Source organism: Stenella coeruleoalba (assembly GCF_951394435.1).
Source record: "Stenella coeruleoalba genome assembly, chromosome: 6".
NCBI lineage: Eukaryota > Metazoa > Chordata > Mammalia > Artiodactyla > Delphinidae > Stenella > Stenella coeruleoalba.
Genome location: NC_137151.1, coordinates 118,473,564 through 118,494,976, shown reverse-complemented (window position 1 = coordinate 118,494,976; position 21,413 = coordinate 118,473,564). Strand labels below are relative to the sequence as shown.

The 21,413-nt window shown below is 40.4% G+C and overlaps 1 protein-coding gene across 2 annotated transcripts in view; it reads left to right on the top strand.

Annotated features, from left to right (window-relative positions):
* Positions 1-21,413, top strand: part of DNER (delta/notch like EGF repeat containing) — a 326,041-nt gene that overhangs the window by 95,090 nt on the left and 209,538 nt on the right. Inside the window, exon 1 of one of the 2 annotated variants that reach the window (XM_079924541.1) lies at positions 6,756-7,103. The exons of the other annotated variant lie outside the window; for it this stretch is intronic. The gene's annotated coding sequence lies outside the window, so the exon portion shown is untranslated. Of the gene's footprint in view, positions 1-6,755; positions 7,104-21,413 lie in introns of those variants that run through there. 2 annotated transcript variants of the gene reach the window in all.

The window sequence follows — 21,413 nt, the reverse complement described above, 5'->3', positions numbered from 1 at the left end:
TGGCTGTGGGTTTTTCATATATGGCCTTTATTATGTTGAGGAAAGTTCCCTCTATGCCTACTTTCTGGAGGGTTTTTATCATAAACGGGTGTTGAATTTTGTCGAAAGATTTCTCTGCATCTATTGAGATGATTATATGGTTTTTCTCCTTCAATTTGTTATTATGGTTTATCACACTGATTGATTTGCATATATTGAAGAATCCTTGCATTCCTCGGATAAACCCCACTTGATCATGATGTATGATCCTTTTAATGTGCTGTTGGATTCTGTTTGCTAGTATTTTGTTGAGGATTTTTGCATCTATGTTCATTAGTGATATTGACCTGTAGTTTTCTTTCTTTGTGACATCTTTGTCTGGTTTTGTTATCAGGGTGGTGGTGGTCTCATAGAATGAGTTTGGGAGTGTTCCTCTCTCTGCTATGTTTTGGAAGAGTTTGAGAAGGATAGGTGTTAGCTCTTCTCTAAATGTTTGATAGAATTCGCCTGTGAAACCATCTGGTTCTGGGCTTTTTTTTTTTTTTAACATCTTTATTGGGGTATAATTGCTTTACAATGGTGTGTTAGTTTCTGCTTTATAACGAAGTGAATCAGTTATACATATACATATGTTCCCATATCTCTTCCCTGTTGCGTTTCCCTCCCTCCCACCCTCCCTATCCCACCCCTCCAGGTGGTTACAAAGCACCGAGCCGATATCCTTGTGCCATACGGCTGCTTCCCACTAGCTATCTACTGTACGTTTGTTAGTGTGTATATGTCCATGACTCTCTCTCGCCCTGTCACAGTTCACCCTTCCCCCTTCCCATATCCTCAAGTCCGTTCTCCAGTAGGTCTGTGTCTTTATTCCTGTCTTACCCCTAGGTTCTTCATGACAATTTTTTTTCTTCTTAAATTCCGTATATATGTGTTAGCATACAGTATTTGTCTTTTTCTTTCTGACTTACTTCACTCTGTATGACAGACTCTAGGTCTATCCACCTCATTACAAATAGCTCAACTTCGTTTCTTTTTATGGCTGAGTAATATTCCATTGTATATATCTGCCACATCTTTATCTATTCATCCGATGATGGGCACGTAGGTTGTTTCCATCTCCGGGCTATTGTAAATAGAGCTGCAATGAACATTTTGGTACATGACTCTTTTTGAATTTTGGTTTTCTCAGGGTATATGCCCAGTAGTGAGATTGCTGGGTCATATGGTAGTTCTATTTTTAGTTTTTTAAGGAACCTCCATACTGTTCTCCATAGTGGCTGAACCAATTCACATTCCCACCAGCAGTGCAAGAGTGTTCCCTTTTCTCCAGCATTTATTGTTTCTAGATTTCTTGATGACGGCCATTCTGACTGGTGTGAGATGATATCTCATTGTAGTTTTGATTTGCATTTCTCTAATGATTAATGATGTTGAGCATTCTTTCATGTGTTTGTTGGCACTCTGTATATCTTCTTTGGAGAAATGTCTATTTAGGTCTTCTGCCCATTTTTGGATTGGGTTGTTTGTTTTTTTGTTATTGAGCTGCATGAGCTGCTTGTAAATTTTGGAGATTAATCCTTTGTCAGTTACTTCATTTGCAAATATTTTCTCCCATTCTGAGGGTTGTCTTTTGGTCTTGTTTATGGTTTCCTTTGCTGTGCAAAAGCTTTTAAGTTTCATTAGGTCCCATTTGTTTATTTTTGTTTTTATTTCCATTACTCTAGGAGGTGGGTCAGAAAGGATCTTGCTGTGATTTATGTCATAGAGTGTTCTGCCTATGTTTTCCTCTAAGAGTTTGATAGTTTCTGGCCTTACATTTAGGTCTTTAATCCATTTTGAGCTTATTTTTGTGTATGGTGTTAGGGAGTGATCTAATCTCATACTTTTACATGTATCTGTCCAATTTTCCCAGCACCACTTATTGAAGAGGCTGTCCTTTCTCCACTGTACATTCCTGCCACCTTTATCAAAGATAAGGTGTCCATATGTGCATGGGATTATCTCAGAGCTTTCTATCCTGTTCCATTGATCTTTCTGCTTTTGTGCCAGTACCATACTGTCTTGATTACTGTAGCTTTGTAGTATAGTCTGAAGTCAGGGAGCCTGATTCCTCCAGCTCCTTTTTTCGTTCTCAAGATTGCTTTGGCTATTCGGGGTCTTTTGTGTTTCCATACAAATTGCCACATTTTTTGTTCTAGTTCTGTGAAAAATGCCAGTGGTAGTTTGATAGGGATTGCATTGAATCTATAGATTGCTTTGGGTAGCAGAGTCATTTTCACAATGTTGATTTTTCCAATCCAAGAACATGGTATATCTCACCATCTATTTGTATCATCTTTAATTTCTTTCATCAATGTCTTATAGTTTTCTGCATACAGGTCTTTTGTCTCCTTAGGTAGGTGTATTCCTAGATATTTTATTCTTTTTATTGCAATGGTAAATGGGAGTGTTTTCTTGATTTCAATTTTAGGTTGTTCATCATTAGTATATAGGAATGCCAGAGATTTCTGTGCATTAATTTTGTATCCTGCTACTTTACCAAGTTCATTGATTAGCTCTAGTAGTTTTCTGGTAGCATCTTTAGGATTCTGTATGTATAGTATCATGTCATCTGCAAACAGTGACAGCTTTACTTCTTCTTTTCTGATTTGGATTCCTTTTATTTCCTTTTCTTCTCTGATTGCTGTGGCTAAAACTTCCAAAACTATGTTGAATAACAGTGGTGAGAGTGGGCAACCTTGTCTTGTTCCTGATCTTAGTGGAAATGCTTTCAGTTTTTCACCATTGAGGACGATGTTGGCTGTGGGTTTGTCATATATGGCCTTTATTATGTTGAGGAAAGTTCCCTCTTTGCCTACTTTCTGCAGGGTTTTTATCATAAATTGGTGTTGAATTTTGTCAAAAGCTTTCTCTGCATCTATTGAGATGATCATATGGTTTTCCGCCTTCAATTTGTTAATATGGTTTATCACATTGATAGATTTGCATATATTGAAGAATCCTTGCATTCCTGGAATAAACCCCACTTGATCATGATGTATGATCCTTTTAATGTGCTGTTGGATTCTGTTTGCTAGTATTTTGTTGAGAGTTTTTGCATCTATGTTCACCAGTGATATCGGCCTGTAGTTTTCTTCCTTTGTGACATCCTTGTCTGGTTTTGGTATCAAGGTGATGGTGGCCTCGTAGAAGGAATTTGGGAGTGTTTCTCCCTCTGCTATATTTTGGAAGAGTTTGAGAAGGATAGGTGTTAGCTCTTCTCTAAATGTGTGATAGAATTCGCCTGTGAAGCCGTCTGGTCCTGGGCTTTTGTTTGCTGGAAGATTTTTAATCACAGTCTCAATTTCAGTGCTTGTGATTGGTCTATTCATATTTTCTGTTTCTTCTTGGTTCAGTCTCAGAAGGTTGTGCATTTCTAAGAATTTGTCCATTTCTTCCAGGTTGTCCATTTTATTGGCATATAGTTGCTTGTAGTAATCTCTCATGATCCTTTGTATTTCTGCAGTGTCAGTTGTTACTTCTCCTTTTTCATTTCTAATTCTATTGATTTGAGTCTTCTCCCCGTTTTTCTTGATGAGTCTGGCTAATGGCTTATCAAATTTGTTTATCTTCTCAAAGAACCAGCTTTTAGTTTTATTGATCTTTGCTATTATTTCCTCATTACTTTTTCATTTATTTCTGATCTAATCTTTATGACTTCTTTCCTTCAGCCAACTTTGGGGTTTTTTTGTTCTTCTTTTTCTAATTGCTTTAGTTGTAAGGTTAGGTTGTTTCTTCCCATAAGTTTTGGGTCGTCGTGTTTTCATTGTCATTTGTTTCTAGGTATTTATTTCCTCTTTGATTTCTTCAGTGATCTCTTGGTTATTAAGTATTGTATTGTTTAGCCTCTGTGTTCGTATTTTTTACAAATTTTTTTCCCTGTAATTGATATCTAGTCTCATAGTGTGTGGTCGGAAAAGATACTTGATACAATTTCAATTTTCTTAGATTTGCCAAGGCTTGATTTGTGACCCAAGATATGATCTATCCTGGAGAATGTTCCATGAGCACTTGAGAAGAATGTGTATTCTGTTGTTTTTGGATGGAATGTCCTATAAATATCAATTAACTCCATCTTGTTTAAGGTATCATTTAAAGCTTGTGTTTCCTTATTTATTTTCATTTTGGATGATCTGTCCATTGGTGAAAGTGGGGCGTTAAAATCCCCTACTCTGATTGTGTTACTGTCGATTTCCCCTCTTATGGCTGTTAGTATTTGCCTTACGTATTGAGGTGCTCCTAAGTTGGGTGCATAAATATTTATAATTGTTATATCTTCTTCTTGGATTGATCCTTTGATCATTATATAGTGTCCTTCTTTGTCTCTTATAATAGTTTTTGTTTTAACGTCTATTTTGTCTGATATGAGAATTGTTACTCCAGCTTTCTTTTGATTTCTATTTGTATGGAATATCTTTTACCATCCCCTCACTTTCAGTCTGTATGTGTCCCTATGTCTGAAGTGGGTCTCTTGTAGACAGCATATATATGGGTCTTGTTTTTGTATCCATCCAGCCACTCTATGTCTTTTGATTGGAGCATTTAATCTATTTACATTTAAGGTAATTATTGATATGTATGTTCCTATTCCCATTTTCTTAATTGTTTTGGGTTTGTTATTGTAGGTCTTTTCCTTCTCTTGTGTTTCCTGCCTACAGAAGTTCCTTTAGCATTTGTTGTAAAGTTGGTTTGGTGGTGCTGAATTCTCTTATCTTTTGCTTGTCTGTAAAGGTTTTAATTTCTCCATGAAATCTGAATGAGATCCTTGCCTGGTAATCTTGGTTGTAGGTTTTTCTCCTTCCTCACTTTAAATATGTCCTGCCACTCCCTTCTTGCTTGCAGAGTTTCTGCTGAAAGATCAGCTGTTAACCTTATGGGGATTCCCTTGTGTGTTATTTTTCCCTTTCTGCTTTTAATACTTTTTCTTTGTATTTAATTTTTGATAGGTTGATTAATATGTGTCTTGGCGTGTTTCTCCTTGGATTTATCCTGTATGGAACTCTCTGTGCTTCTTGGACTTGATTAACTATTTCCTTTCCCATATTAGGGAAGTTTTCAACTATAATCTATTCAAATATTTTCTCAGTCCCTTTCTTTTTCTCTTCTTCTTCTGGGACCCCTCTAATTTGAATGTTGGTGGGTTTAATGTTGTCCCAGAGGTCTCTGAGACTGTCCTCAATTCTTTTCATTCTTTTTTCTTTATTCTGCTCTGCAGTAGTTATTTCCACTATTTTATCTTCCAGGTCACTTATCCGTTCTTGTGCCTCAGTTATTCTGCTATTGATCCCTTCTAGAGAATTTTTAATTTCATTTATTGTGTTGTTCATCAGTGTTTATTTGCTCTTTAGTTCTTCTAAGTCCTTGTTAAACGTCCCTTGTATTTTCTCCATTCTATTTCCAAGATTTTGGATCATCTCTCCTATCATTATTCTGAATTCTTTTTCAGGTAGACTGCCTATTTCCTCTTCATTTGTTAGATCTGGTGGGTTTTTGCCTTGCTCCTTCATCTGCTGTGTGTTTCTCTGTCTTCTCATTTTGCTTAACTTACTGTGTTTGGGGTCTCCTTTTTGCAGGCTGCAAGTTTGTATTTCCCGTTGTTTTTGGTGTCTGTCCCCAGTGGCTAAGTGGGTTGTGTAGGCTTCCTGGTGGAGGGGACTAGTGCCTGTGTTCTGGTGGATGAGGCTGGATCTTGTCTTTCTGGTGGGCAGGTCCATGTCTGGTGGTGTGTTTTGGGGTGTCTGTGGCCTTATTATGATTTTAGGCAGCCTCTCTGCTAATGGATTGGGTTGTGTTCCTGTCTTGCTAGTTGTTTGGCATGGGGTGTCCAGCACTCTAGATTGCTGGTCCTTGAGTGGAGCTGAGTCTTGGCATTGAGATGGAGATCTCTGGGAGATTTTTGCCGTTTGATATAACGTGGAGCTGGGAGGTCTCTTGTGGACCAGTGTCCTGAAGTTGGCTCTCCCACCTCAGAGGCACAACCCTGACTCCTGGCTGGAGCACCAAGTCCCTGTCATCCACATGGCTCAGAATAAAAGGGAGAAACGAAAGAAAGAAAGAAAGAAGAAGATAAAATAAAATAAAATAAAGTAAAATAAAATAAAGTTATTTTATAAATAACTTTATTTTAAGATAAAATTATTAAAATAAAGTAAAATAAAAATAGTTATTAAATAAAGTAAAATAAAATTATTAAAATTAAATAATAATTATTAAAAAAATTTTTTTAAGTTATCAAAAAAAGAAAGAAAGAAGGAAGAGAGCAACCAAACCAAAAAACAAATTCACCAATGATAACAAGTGCTAAAAGCTATACTAAAAAAAAAATGGACAGACAGAACCCTGGGACAAATGGTAAAAGCAAAGCTATACAGACAAAATCACACACAGAAGCATACACATACACACTCACTAAAAGAGAAAAAGGGAAAAATAAATAAATAAATAAAATAAATAAATAAATAAATATATAGTTGCTCCCGAAGTCCACCTCCTCATTTTGGGATGACTCGTTGTCTATTCAGGTGTTCCACAGATGCAGGGTACATCAAGTTGATTGTGGAGGTTTAATCCACTGCTCCTGAGGCTGCTGGGAGAAATTTCCGTTTCTCTTCTTTGTTCGCACAGCTCCTGGGGTTCAGCTTTGGATTTGGCCCCGTCTCTGCGTGTAGGTCGCCTGAGGGCGTTTGTTCTTCGCTCAGACAGGACGGGGTTAAAGGAGCCGCTGATTCGGGGGCTGTGGCTCACTCAGGCCGCGGGGAGGGAGGGACACGGCGTGCAGGGCGGGCCTGCGGCGGCAGAGGCCGGCGTGACGTTGCACCAGCCTGAGGCGCGCCGTGCGTTCTCCTGGGGAAGCTGTTCCTGGATCCCGGGACCCTGGCAGTGGCGGGCCGCACAGGCTCCCCAGGAGGGAGGTGTGGATAGTGACCTGTGCTCGCACACAGGCTTCTTGGTGGCGGCAGCAGCAGCCTTAGCGTCTCCCGCCCGTCTCTGGGGTCCGTGCTTTTAGCCGCGACTCGCGCCCGTCTCTGGAGCTCATTTAAGCAGCGCTCTGAATCCCCTCTCCTCGCGCACCAGGAAGCAAAGAGGTAAGAAAAAGTCTCTTACCTCTTCGGCAGGTCCAGACCTTTTCACGGACTCCCTCCCGGCCAGCCGTGGCGCACTAACCCCCTGCAGGCTGTGTTCACGCCGTCAACCCCAGTCCTCTCCCGGCGCTTCGCCCGAAGCCCGAGCCTCAGCTCCCAGCCCCGCCCGCCCCGGCGGGTGAGCAGACAAGCCTCTCGGGCTGGTGAGTGCCGGTCGGCCCTGATCCTCTGTGCGGGAATCTCCCCGCTTTGCACTCCGCACCCCTGTGGCTGTGCTCTCCTCCGCGGCTCCGAAGCTTTGCCCCTCCGCCAGCCGCAGTCTCCGCCCGCGAAGGGGCTCCTAGTGTGTTGAAACCTTTCCTCCTTCACGGCTCCCTCCCACTGGTGCAGGTCCCATCCCTATCCTTTTGTCTCTGTTTATTCTTTTTCCTTTTGCCCTACCCAGGTACGTGGGGCGTTTCTTGCCTTTTGGGAGGTCTGAGGTCTTTTGCCAGCGTTCAGTAGGTGTTCTGTAGGAGTTGTTCCACGTGTAGATGTATTTCTGGTGTATCTATGGGGAGGAAGGTGATCTCCGTGTCTTACTCTTCCGCCATCTTGAAGCTCCTCCTCTCCGTTACTTCTGTTTAGATGATGAGGCAGCCAGATGTTTTACTTACAGGCAAATAGGCTATTAATATACATTCATGGATTTCAGGTATTCCACAAAATATTATAAAATATTCATAAATAATATAAATATCTATAAATAATATATAATAATAATCAGACTGGAAATCACCGTAGTAATATTATATCCACTATTATTCAATTATTAAAAAATACAGTATTGGCCATTTTCCTAGCATGTGGTAAGTTACTTTAAATGAGTTTTCCAGATACCTGAACTCTACTCTTTAAGTTCTGATATTTTTCTTTGCAGTCATTTTTCAGGAATGGCACCCAGTGCACTATTTGTGTCAGCAGAACATACAGAACATAATTTAACCTTTTTGTTGACTCAAGAGCATGGTTTTGAGCATTAATTGTGGATTGTTCAGTAACTACAACCATATGCAAGTGATCAGAAGGCCGTGGGCTGGTGCCTCTCCACCCAGCGGCCTCAGACGGCCAACGTGTTGATTCCATGTTTCTCCCTTTTATATGTTTTGCTGCTTCTCTGTGCTTATGTCAGTGAGTCAGTCTATAGCAACAACTTCTCTTTCTAATGTGTTGCTTCTAATTTATTTTGGGCTGTGAAAGCAGATAGTCAATTATGTTAGGTTCGTCTTCAAAATGAGAATAAACTATTCTGATCAAAAGCCGTGTCTGTGAGTAGACTGTATGGTTGTTCAATGAGTTTAAAAATCATTAGGATTTTAAGTTATGTTTAATGGCATATGCTAAGTAGGTGAATTAATATACAAAATTTTGATTGGACTGTGAGACCACATTGAGGTGTTAAAAGAAAAACACAAAGGAGTTTAAAAAGGGGAATGTCATTTCATTTGGTTTGTATGAAAGTTCCTGAATTGGCATACCTCCAAATTACTAAGTTAAGCAAATTTACTAAATGAGTCAACCTCAGTCTACAAATAGTCACAAATAGAATATGAAATACGTAACATTCGAATTTGAAAGGCCACAGGAGCATGATGCAGGCGGAAGAACTAAGGCTTGTGGAGTCAGAATTTGAGGATGTGGACTGCGTGTCCTCTTTAGGTCACCTGGGCACCAGCTCTGTGATGCTGATTAAATATGGTGAGCTACATTTTCACGTAACGTGAGGGTCCTTGAAAATGGGTCTTCATGAAGCCAACAGAGGTTGCATTGAGAATTACTGAGCTGCCAATATTCTGGAATCACATGTAAGGCACACATTAAAAAATACCTGGTGTGGTTCCCTTTTTCAGTCCTGTATTTTTCTCAGGGAGGAAGTGGTGAGAACTCTTGTCCAAGTGAATTGTTTTGGCTTTGTGTTATCTTCTTCCTAGACTGGGAATGTTGTCTTCTTTGGGACCTTCACACTGAGTAGCTTTTTGTTGTATAACAACACTAAATATTTCCTTCTACCTCCAGAAAGTATGGAATTTTGGATCCACTATTTCCTGGCCGGTACCATATGTGATTAAAAAAAAAAGAGTTGTTATGATCTTTCTGCATGTATTATTTTCCTCTTAGGATATAGGGCTGGCGGGCTCTGGAGGCCATTAGGTGCAGCCCTTCATGCAGGGAAAGGGTGGTTATTTTCATTTGACAGATGCAGAAAACCAAAGCTTAGGGACAGGTGACTTGTCCAAGCTCAGAGGACTGGGGACTGGCTTTCTGATCTGGGACCCTTTTCTTGCTTATTACACACTCTTTTTCTCTGGCTTCTTTATGAAGTACAGGAATAAATTACTTAAAATATTGGAAAAACAAATGCCAACTTTTTTTTTGATGAAAAATTGAAGTATGAAGGAATACAGCTAATGTGCTTGATATGATCCCTTTTCAGAGGGCTGTTAGTTGTTGAGGACAGTTGTATCTAAGCAAAAGTAATTTGAAAAATAATTAATTTTTCATTATCTAAATTATGAGAACTTATTTGGAATAATTGTCACAGGTGACAAAGTTTTAATTCAAATGAGAAGCAAATCAGTGTTTTAAATAGTTCTATATAATTAGGTTGCAATTATTTGAATAAATTAGATCTAAATCCTGGAAACTGTGTCATAATCTCTGTTCTAGAATGCAAATTTATTGTTATAGAATCAAGAAAGGGAGCTTTTTCTTTTTTTGTTAATTTACCATTATCTCTATACTGATTTTTGTCATCACGCTAATGTTGAGCTTTGATAAATAAGATCAAGTGGGATAAAGGATTTCCTATTTACTGAGTTGGATTTGTGTAATGTGAAATTAATGTGAGGTTGAAATGCCTGCTTTTCATTTGTTAGTATCTCTATGGTGGATGTGCTCTGGTGTCAGCAAGTATCAGTCATATTCAGGGCCTCTCTGTGGCAGGTTGTCACACCAGCGCTAGAGCAACCTGCATCAGTCCCTCTACATAACCAGGCCAGTTCTCGGCCCAGTGACCAGGATGGGCCACACGTCCAGGCAGACACTATGATTTACGGTACATCAGGAATGGCATCACCCCAGGGTATTCGGGATTAATATCATTGTAGATGTCAGACCTTCCAAGGGCCTAGACTTTATCTAGACTCTAGGCAACTCTATCCTTTTTACCTGTGATACCCAGAGACGGGGATGACTGCGTAAGTGGGTGGAGCTTGCCATGGTAGTATTCTCTCTTCTACGGCAGTGTTTCTGGGCGCAGAGAAGGGGAGGAGTGGCACACACTATGTAGGAGTGTATTTTCGGGGTGGTCTGTGGATTGGCTGAAATGATGTGTAATGTGTGCTCTCATTTTGATAACAGCACCTGGATCAGAGGCGACCACCTTATAACTGAGTAACTCTAAGAATCAGGGCTTGATTGTGTTTTACCATAATTGACTAGTGAGAAGAAACAGCAGTAATAAATAAATGATGTACTCGCTTCAGGTAAGGGTCAAAAGTCATCATGGCACCATACGACAAAGGTTTTAAGATGGGTTGAATGCCGAGAGGATGCGGGGGGATTTGACGTCACAGTGGCCCTCGCGGCCCTGGTAGTAGCCTGGGTGGGCGAGCTCAAGAGCGCTTTCATGGAGCACGGCCACCTTGTGAATAGCCAACTGGCTACAGCAAAACCGTCTCCTCTGCTACATTCAATTAATTTACATTCGATTAGTTTTGTCATTTTTGATAAAATTTTTTATTTTTATTTTATATTTTTGTATCATTTTGAGCAACAATTTCAATTTCAATTGCGGTCAGCTGGGGATCTGTGCTACTTGTTTGTCAGTGACAGGGGTCCCTTTCTTTTTCAAGTTTGATAAATTTCTCTTTTCCTTGATGACCCAGACTCTCCGAAACCCTGACTCCTTCCTGGATCTTACTTACCTGCTCTTCCTGTAGCTGCTTGCATTGTAGTAACTGTCGAGAGGAATTGTTTTTTGGCCCCCAGGATCATAGTGCAGGGGTGACCCCCGAAGGAACCCCGTGCTTTGTCCTCTAGAGAACGATTCTAAACCCTCGCTTTGGACCATTTGGAAGATGCACGTCAGGGTGGGAAAACGTTGCTAACTGTCCTGCCTTATTGCAGATTAGGGCTGTCAACCTGGGGCCCCTCCTTTCCCGCTTGTTGGAAGCAGTTTCCCTGGTTCAGAACTGAGTGACAGATGTGGTGTCGCAGGCTGTGCAGGAAGAGCCGACAGGGAAATGTGACCCAGTAAAGCTGCCTCGGTCTCTAGCCTGCACCTACTGTGACTTCAGAAACTAGCTTCCAAGGGCCCTTTCAAAAAATAGCATCCCCGGAACAGGCGGCCACTTGCTGGGAATGTTTTCGAGGCATCCATTCTTCTGTCCAAAAGCATCAGCCCTGTTCATGTTCATGGGGAATTAAGAAAAATCAGGAAAGTTTGAAGAAAGGGGAGCATAAGGTTGTGAGAGGGGTTAGAAGACAGAGTTTGAAATCTGTGTAGTGCCTCTCCAGATTGTTCTCGACAGACTTGGGTGATTCCTGTGTATCACTCCAAGAATATAGACGTTATCGATGTGACTGCTGGTCCTGATTGTACAGAATGCTCGACGTCAAGTGACTGTATCTTGGGTCATGTGAGGTAAATACAACCTCATAGTAAAATCTATTATCCTGTGCATTTCATTTCCCCAACCAGACATGAAGAAAGTGGGAACTGGTCCCTTGATTTTTTTAAATTTATTTATTTTTATTAATTAATTAATTTATTTTTGGCTGTGTTGGGTCTTCGTTTCTGTGCATGGGCTTTCTCTAGTTGCGGCAAGCGGGGGCCACTCTTCATCGCAGTGCGCGGCCCTCTCACTATTGCGGCCTCTCTTGCTGTGGAGCACAGGCTCCAGATGCGCAGGCTCAGTAGTTGTGGCTCACGGGCCTAGTTGCTCCGCGGCATGTGGGATCCTCCCAGACCAGGGCTCGAACCCGTGTCCCCTGCATTGGCAGGCAGATTCTCAACCACTGCACCACCAGGGAAGCCCCGAGGTCCCTTGATTTTATATATGATGAAACTGTAATTCAAAGTCACTGTTCACTTAGTAGAGGAGGTGGGGCTGGGACCCAAGGCCAAGAGGCCGGGCTCTTAGCTCTGTTCTTTGCCTGGTCCTTTAACTTAGAGATAACCCTGGTCTAGCCCAGAAAAACTGCAAGAAAGTCTTTTGGATCCACAGACCTACCTCTTGCCCCACGATATTGTGATTCTGTCAGTGAAATGCCCTGTAGGAGGGTCTAGAAAGAGGTTAGGAAGCAGGGCAGAGATAAAGCTGAGGGTAGAATGAGTGTCAAGCTGGTCTCACTTGCTCCCAGCAGTAATGGACTCTGGTGAGGCTGGGCAGGTTGGAGAAAACTCGAACATTCCATCTAGCTGTGTTTCATATTTTTTTTTCTGACATATCTCAAATTCCCAGATACTTTCAAGTATAAAACGCAAACTTTTTGGGTGGCCAGACATAAAATTACTTTTGCTTTACTCCTCACTTTCTTTGTCTATGCCATAAAGGCCTTCATTAGTGTGTATAATTAGGAATTTAAGGCTCAGCAGTTCTGAAGAGCGGCCGCAATAAAGATGAATGATTTTCTGACTTAATAGTAGGTATAGTCATTTGTTTCCCAAGGTATGCTGAGATTCACCTGGCTCCAGCTGTCCTTCCTGAAAGGTGAATGAGTAAAAGAAAAACTCCAGACAACTTAGCAGCTCTTGTGTTTTTTTTTGGGGGGGGGAAGGTAAAATACAGTAAAAACCTATGCCATACATTATGTTTGTGGTGTGTGTTCACTTCTCTTGCATCTCAGGTTTCTCACCTATAAAATGGAGTTGATAACACTTGCCTAACAGTATTATTTCGACGTTTAGAAATCATGTTTTTAACACTTGCAGCACCGCTACGGAACATTCACTCAGTATATGAGAATTTCTATCATCGCTTTTGTTTTCTACACAATATACCGATGGGTCATGTCTCGTAAGTTGAGGGTGGTGTGACTGTAATCCAGGTATCTGCCTCTTTTGCACTCATATATTTGAACGCTTGGTTATGCTTTTTACAGTAGTATGCACTGATTGCCAAACTCCTAAAAATTGCTCCTGTAGTTATTGGTAATGCTGTTTGGATTTTATTTCTTCCCTTTACCAGCAAAACTTCTGTTTGGGGGAAGCAATTATTTATAGAATGAACTGGCTATTAACCTATATTACAGTCATCAAAATTAGATCTTTTAGTAAAGCTTTGTTTGCCAAAAATCTTCCCTGCAGAGTTGGAGACAATAAAGTGACTGATACTTGGACCTCACGTCAGACGTGTTGCGATGCAAACGTTGTAATGAGGACACAAATGCGATTGAATTTTAGGTAGAGCTGAGCCACTGTTTTATTTTAGAGCAAGTCCCCTGTACTTTGTCTTAAATATGCAAACACATATTCTGGTCAAAATAATTTTGTACGTTGGACTAGGTTCTTGCTTTCTAATACATAGGAACGTCACTGGTGGTGCTGCCACTTTAAGATTTCACAGTAACTCCCCCAGTTCTCCCTCCGTATGTGAATAGACGTGATAATAAAATCAATTCATAGACTTATTCACAGGATCTAGAGGTTAGCACAGAGGACCAAACATAAGTGGTTTGGAACTCGCCGTGCCCTAATGTTGCTCAAAGCAGAAGCTGAGCTGAGCGCGTTGATGCTGCACCCCACCCCCATCTTCAGGCCATTCTTGCCAAGTGCAAAGGAGGGTGAGTCTCCAATTGTTCCAGTCAGTGCCGGGCCCACAGCTAGCTAGCTTGCTGGAGCCGGCGCTGTCTCAGCGGACGCCCCTCGTGGGCAGCCAGCGCATCCTCGGTCCAGAATCTGCTGACACTTTGCACCGAGAACCCTCCTCTCCCTGACCTGAGGCGCCCTTGCTGGCAGTAGCTGGCCCTACCACACAGCTCTTCCTTTACAGTGTATCGCTTTCTGGGTCATTAAAAACATTAATTTGTCTTTTTACTGAGGTATAATTGACATATTAGTTTGAGGTATACGACATAAAGATTTGATATTTGTATACACTGCAAGGTGATCACCACAAGGTCTAGTTAACATCCGTCACCATACATAGCTACGAAAATGTTTCTTCTTGCGATGAGAACTTTTAAGGTTTACTCTCTTAGCAAGTTTCAGATATGCAGTATAGTACTATGACGTATACGCATCATCCCCAGGACTTATTTATTTTGTAACTGGAAGTTTGTACCTTTTGATCCCCTTCACCCATTTTGCCCCTGCCCCCCCACCATTGGCAACCACCAGTCTGTTCTGTGTATCTGTGGGCTTGTTTTTTCCAAAAATATTCTACATATAAGTGAGATCGTATGGTATTTGTCTTTCTCTGTCTTATTTCACTTATCAAAGCGCTCTCAAGGTCCATCTGTATCGTTGCAAAAGGCAAGATTTCATCCTTTTTTAAAGCTGCCGTTAGGGACCCTGTGAACTCATGTGACCTCACAGGACCTTGTATTTTTTCTCGCTGAAGTGAAGATGAAAGCTTTTTGCCTGCCTGCCTGCCTCTCGAGGTGGTTATGGGATCTCTCAGAGCAGCGTCAATCGTGTGCATCATCAACCCGCTGATTTCAATCACTGATCAGTAAACTTGTTCCCTCTGTGCCCTGTATACTGTTCTCTTGAGATGTCAGCTATCTGGCTTTCTTAGGAGATGAAGACGAGTAGACAGCTGAGCGTCCAGATTGTTGCACTTTCTACAATTTTAAGTGGCAGAACTTCGGGAATTTACTTTTTATGGAAGTCATTTATAGAGTGATGCATGTGATGCAGAACTTTTATGTCTTACCTCACAACAAACTCTCTGATATAAGCCAGAGGGTCCCAAACGTTCTTGGTTTATGGTGGTCTTAGCATCGCAGTAAACTTTTTACAGAACCTGAGGCCAAAAGAAATAGATAATGCTCCATTTACAAAATAACGTTAAAGAAAAATCAGAGCTGGAAGTAGGCAAAGTGACAAAAACAGATTTTATTCAGGACAATTGCGATAGAGGAAAAGGAACCTCAGCATAGAACTGGGCTCAGTTGTGAATACAGCCTGCGCAAGTGGGAATTTATAGCAGAGAGCAGGTAGGGGTCAGTGGATGGAAGATTACTAAGAGGAAACATCAAGGGCAAGGAGAGATTCTGGCTAAACTGACCTAACAGTATTCTTGCTAAAATGGTGCAATGTAGAAACAAACACAGAAGTTCAAAAGTCAAAACCTAGTTGGAAAATTCAAGGGTGCTTAAGGAGAGTTTGGTCAAGGAGAGGATCTTTGTCAGTAGAATTAGGTCTCAGCAACTCTGCCCCTAACAACGTTGTAACTGAAAAAATAATGCACCTACATTGAAAGAAAAAAATCGTAACTTTTATCTCGTTCTTGAATAACCACGGTTATATACTAATGGGGTACGTGTGCCTGCTGGGTACTCACAGCTCCTCAAATCGACCACCGCCATCCTTATTTCCTATTCATGTTGACTTTCATGGGGTATTTGCTTTCTTATCACAGCAATTGCTGCAAACCCAGCTTTGGCAAGATCTGATGTTATCAAAAGAAATGTAGTGGGATCTCCAGCCCTGGGCATATATCTGGATAACACCATAACTCAAAAAGATACGTGCACCCCTATGTTCATAGCAGCACTATTTGCAATAGGCAAGACATGGAAACAACCTAAACGTCCATCAACAGATGAATGGATAAAGAAGGTGTGGTACCTATATACAATGGAATATTACTCAGCCATGAAAAATGAAATAATGCCATTTGCAGCAACATGAATAGACCTAGAGATTATCATACTAAGTGAAGTACGTCAGAAAGAGAAAGAGAAATATCATATGATATCACTTTACGTGGAATCTAAAATATGACACGAACTTATCTACTAAACAGAAACAGACTCACAGACATAGAGAACAGACTAGTGGTTGCCAAGTGGGAAGGAGTGTGGGGGAGGAATGAATTGGGAGTTTGGGATTAGCAGGTGCTAACTATTATACATAGAATAGATAAACAGCAAGGTCCTACTGTATAGCACAGGGAACTATATTCAATATTCTGTGATAAACTGTCACAAAAAAGAATATGAAAAAGGATGTAATATATATATGTATAACTGAATCACTTTGCTGTACAGCAGAAATTAACACAACACTGTAAATCAACTACTTCAATAAAATAAATTTAAAAAAATGTGGTGGGATGTAATGTTGGAACCATGGACTACCTCTATCTGGGTGTTCCCGATGTCTGGCAGGTGTTGTGTATCCTGTGTTCCCTTTGAAAATTAGAAGAAAATCTACATAATCCTGGGTGTTGCTGTGCCTTCATTGCAGTGACCCACGATGCTTTGTCACCCATCTTGGGAACTGTGGATGTGCGCAGCGTATGCATTGCTATTGCCATTAGACAGGTGTGGAAATGGCTTGGAGTTGCCCAGGGTGCACGAGTCTCATGAAAGGACCCCAGTCTGGAACCTGGTCCTTCTGAATGGTCTTCCAGTATGTTATGGGTGGTCAAGGAAATGATGCCCTCTGTGCATGGCCAGACGGAGCAGTGGAAATCCATGGAAGGTGATCTCTGGGACCCTGGGCCATCCTCAGGAGCAGCAGCTGCATATGCCCCTCTGGATGGAACTGTCCTTCTGAACGTGGATCTCAGTCATGAAGGGAGAACAGGTGTCTTTCTGAATAATATTCTCCTAAGTGAACTGAATGCTCTTCAGGAAACCACTCTCTTCTTCAGGGTTCACTGACTTTGAAGCTATTTTGAGTGTTTTTTATCAAATTCTGCAGCATGACACAGTGGACCATAAACACCGCCTTTTCTGTACCATTCACGCTCTTCATTGATAAAGGGCACACATCCTTCATGTTTGTTTCCGGGCCTGTGCTTAGGTTTATTGGGTGTGGCTCATTCCAAAGTCTGAGAACTTTTCATCATCAAAGCAAATGGCACCAGGTCATTTTTACTGTTTTAACTCTGAACAGAACTGGAAACACAAACAACATTAAAAGAATCATCTCTACAACTATACAGTTATTTTAATTCCTGTTGTAGTTTTTGCAAGGTGGATTGCTTTCTCTCAGGAGATTTCGGATGTGATAAAGTTTCGTGTTCTGAATATTTCTAGCTGATGGGTTGAACCAGTAATATAATTCTTGGGAAGGAGATAGTAAAAATATTTCCAGGCATTACTTCTGTCTCATTGGGGGAGCTCTATAATCATTTAGCTTTTTTTAAAAAAATTAAAGCTATAAAAAGTGGATTGTATAATCCATGTAAGAAAATTGTCTTTGTCTTTTCCTGCATTAGGTGACACATATGAGCAGCGATGTGTGACAGTGTTGATTTGTCTACAGTGTTTATCATCTGTGTCCCTCTGCCAGCACCATGGGAGCAGAGGCTCTGGCTGTTCCCAGGGTCTAGTGCAGGGATCAGCAAACTTTTTCTGCAAAGGGCCGGGTAGTAGGTATTTTTGGCTTTGTGAATCACATGGTCTCCGTGGCAGCTACGCAACTCTGCTGATGTAGGGTATAAGCAGCCAATAATAAGTTTTGTGTTCCAGTGAAACTTTATTGATGGACGCTGAATTTTGAATCTCATATGATTTTCCACATGATGTGAAATAGTCACTTTCTTTGGATTTTTTCCAACCTTTTAAAAATGGAAAAATCATTCTTACTTTACAGGCTGGATAAATATAGATGGTGGGCTGGATTTGGCCTGTGGGCCAAAGTGTTCTGAGCTCTGGGGTAGAGCAATGCCTGGCACACAGAAGGTGCTCAGTAAGTATTTGTTAATGATGAAGATCACAGATTAAACTGAATTTTTATTATGAAATATTTCAAACACACAGAAAAGCACAGAGAGAATAATATAATTAGCATCTACTACTGAGATTCAGCAGGCATCATCCCGTCATATTTGCTTCAGATTTTTTATTTTTTTATAAAATAGCCAGATATAAAGCCCACCACCCCGAGCCCCAGTCTGCTTGCAGATGACGTGATACTATACATAGAAAATCCTAAAAGTGCTACGAGAAAACTAATAGAGCTCATCAACGAATTCAGTAAAGTTTGGATATGATTGATTACTATAGCTTTGTAGTACAGTCTGAAGTCAGGGAGCCTGATTCCTCCAGCTCCATTTTTCTTTCTCAAGATTGCTTTGGCAGACTTCCCTGGCGGTCCAGTGGATAAGACTCTGCGCTTCCACTGCAGAGGGCACGGGTTCAATCCCTGGTTGGAGAACTAAGTTCTCACATGCCTCACGGTGCGGCCAAAAAAAAAAAGAAGAAAAAAAACTGATAGCTTTGGCTATTCGGGGCCTTTTGTGTTTCCATACAAATTAAAATTTTTTTTGTTCTGCTTCTATGAAAAATGCCATTGGTAATTTGACAGGGATTGCATTGAATCTGTGGATTGCCTTGGGTAGTATAGTCATTTCGATAATATTGATTCTTCCAATCCAAGAACATGGTATGTCTTTCCATCTGTTTGTATCATCTTTGATTTCTTTCATCAATGTCTTATAGTTTTCGGAGTACAGGTATTTTGTCTCCTTAGGTAGGTTTATTCCTAGGTATTTTATTATTTTTGATTCGAAGGTGAATGAATTGTTTCCTTAATTTCTCTTTCTGATCTTTTGCTGTTAGTGTATAGAAATGTACCAGATTTCTGTGTATTAATTTTGTATTCTGCAAACTCCTCCCTGACCCCATTTCCCTTCCCCTCTATCCAGAAACTATTGTTATTCTGAGTTGATATATAAGCTTTCTGTCTGTGTTTTTATATTTTTACAACATAGATATAAAATGTCTATAGGAGAGTCATACTGCACCTATCCTTCTGCAGCTTGATTTTTTTTTTTTCCACTCATTACTGTGTTTTTTTCTCTGGCTGTCAGATGTAACCCTAGTTCATTCATTTAAATTTTCATGCAGTTCAATATATTCATCTTTTATAAGTCTTACTCAAGAGATTCTTTCCAGCTTTGATATCATAAAGATAGTCTCCTATATTTTCATCTAGAGCAGGAATCAGCAAACTTTTTCTTCAGAGAGTCAGCAAGTAAATATTTTAGGCTTTGCTGGCCAATTTTCTCTTTTGCAACTACTCAACTCTGTGAAAGCAGCCACAGGCAATATGTAAACTAATGGGTGTGACTGTGTCCCAATAAAACTTTATTTACAAAATCAGGTGATGGGCCAGATTTGGTCTGTGAACTGTAGTTTACTGACCATATAAAAGTTTTGAGGTTATATATATATATATATGATTATTATATATATATAACATTATATATATATTATATATATATTATATATAACATATATATGTTATATATATAACATATATAACATTATATTTTATATATATATTTATATACATTTATATATATATATTTATATAGATATATATATATTTTTTTTTTGGGGGGTACACGGGCCTCTCACTGTTGTGGCCTCTCCCGTCATGGAGCACAGGCTCCAGACACGCAGGCTCAGCGGCCATGGCTCATGGGCCCAGCTGCTCCGCGGCATGTGGGATCTTCTTGGACCGGGGCACGAACCCGTGTCCCCAGCATCGGCAGGCGGACTCTCAACCACTGTGCCACCAGGGAAGCCCTGGAATTCATTTTTTTTGTGTGTGTGGGTGTATATGGCATGGATTACATACTTACTTTAGCTACAGGGATCAGCAATTATTCAAATACCACTTACTAAATAGTTTATCCTTTTGCATTAATTTTTAATGCCTTCCCTGTTATATAACAAGTTCCTTTATATGCTAAATCTCTGTGCTCTTTTCTGACACATTGTTTAATTTGTCTATACCTGTACCAATACTATATACTGTTACAATGATTATAGACTTCTAGTAAATTTTTATATCTGTTCAGGAAAATATATCTTTATTTTTCTTCAAATTATCTTGGAAATACTTGCCCCTTTCATCTCCTGTTTAAGTTTTTGGATCAATTTGACAAATTAGAAGAAAAAAGAACATGGGGTTTTGGTTGGAATTGTATCTTTCTGTCTGGATTAGTATTCTTTTTTTGTTTTTGTTTTTGTCCATGCCATGCGACTTGCAGGGTCTTAGTTCCCCAGGGATTGAGCCTGGGGCCCACGGCAGTGAAAGCATGGAGTCCTAACCACAGCACCACCAGGAAATTCCCTGGATTAGTATTCTTATTACATGCTAGCTAATGACCGTGGACGGGTACTCTAATTCTCTGAGCCTTATATACTCTCTGTATATAATTACATACAGATAATTTGACTTAACTGGGTAGGGTTATAGTGAAAATGAAATGAGTTAAAACATGGGAAATGCTGGGAACTGTGCGACGCATAGTGTAAGCCCTCAGAAATCTTAGCTGTATAAACTATTAGTATTCTTTGGTAGAAACCGTCTTATCAAAAGTATCAGGACAATTAATCAGGCCAATTAAAATAAGCAAGGAAATTAAGTGGGGAATCCTAAAAATGTTTCAGATATACCGTAAGCATCTTATTTTATCTTAAGATGTAGTAGGGGAAAGGGTTCTGTTGAGTCTTTACCTGCAGTTCTACATGCTGATGGTGGTGTGTTTCCTTGTGCAGTTTGTAATTTTTTATTGTGAGCTCATTATAGTAAGTGTTTATGTGTGCACTTGTGTGTGTGAATCTCATGTGCTCTGTGTTGTGAAAGTGTCACTCCATCACTCTGCTGATTCTGGTCAAGTTTTTATGTGCATTTCTTGGTTTAGGATTTCCACATCAAGGGGATGTTGTTAATTTCATGGACTATTTATATGGAAGGTTTTGACTACTCCCGGGCAACTCTTTTTTTCATCCAAAGACCCTGGAGCTATGCCAGTTTTTCAGAGGTTTCTCCAGGCCAGCAGGTAGATATATCTCCAGACCACCTGCCTTTTTATAAACAGGGTGGCTCTAAGAGGCTTTATGTATGGACTCAGGTATAGCTCCCCTACTTCTCTTGGGCTCAAGGCCACATTTCCCATCCCTGTGTGATTTATAGAAATCAGCTCCCGCCCAGTCCTTAGGTATTATTCCAGGTCCATAATCCCTGTGGTTAATGAAGAGCTAATGGCTCTGGTTTTGAGTCCTCTTCTCTTTTCATTTCTGAAACTTGAGGATTTCTCTTCTCCCCTACCCTCTTTTAAAGCTCACTCTTGAATTAAA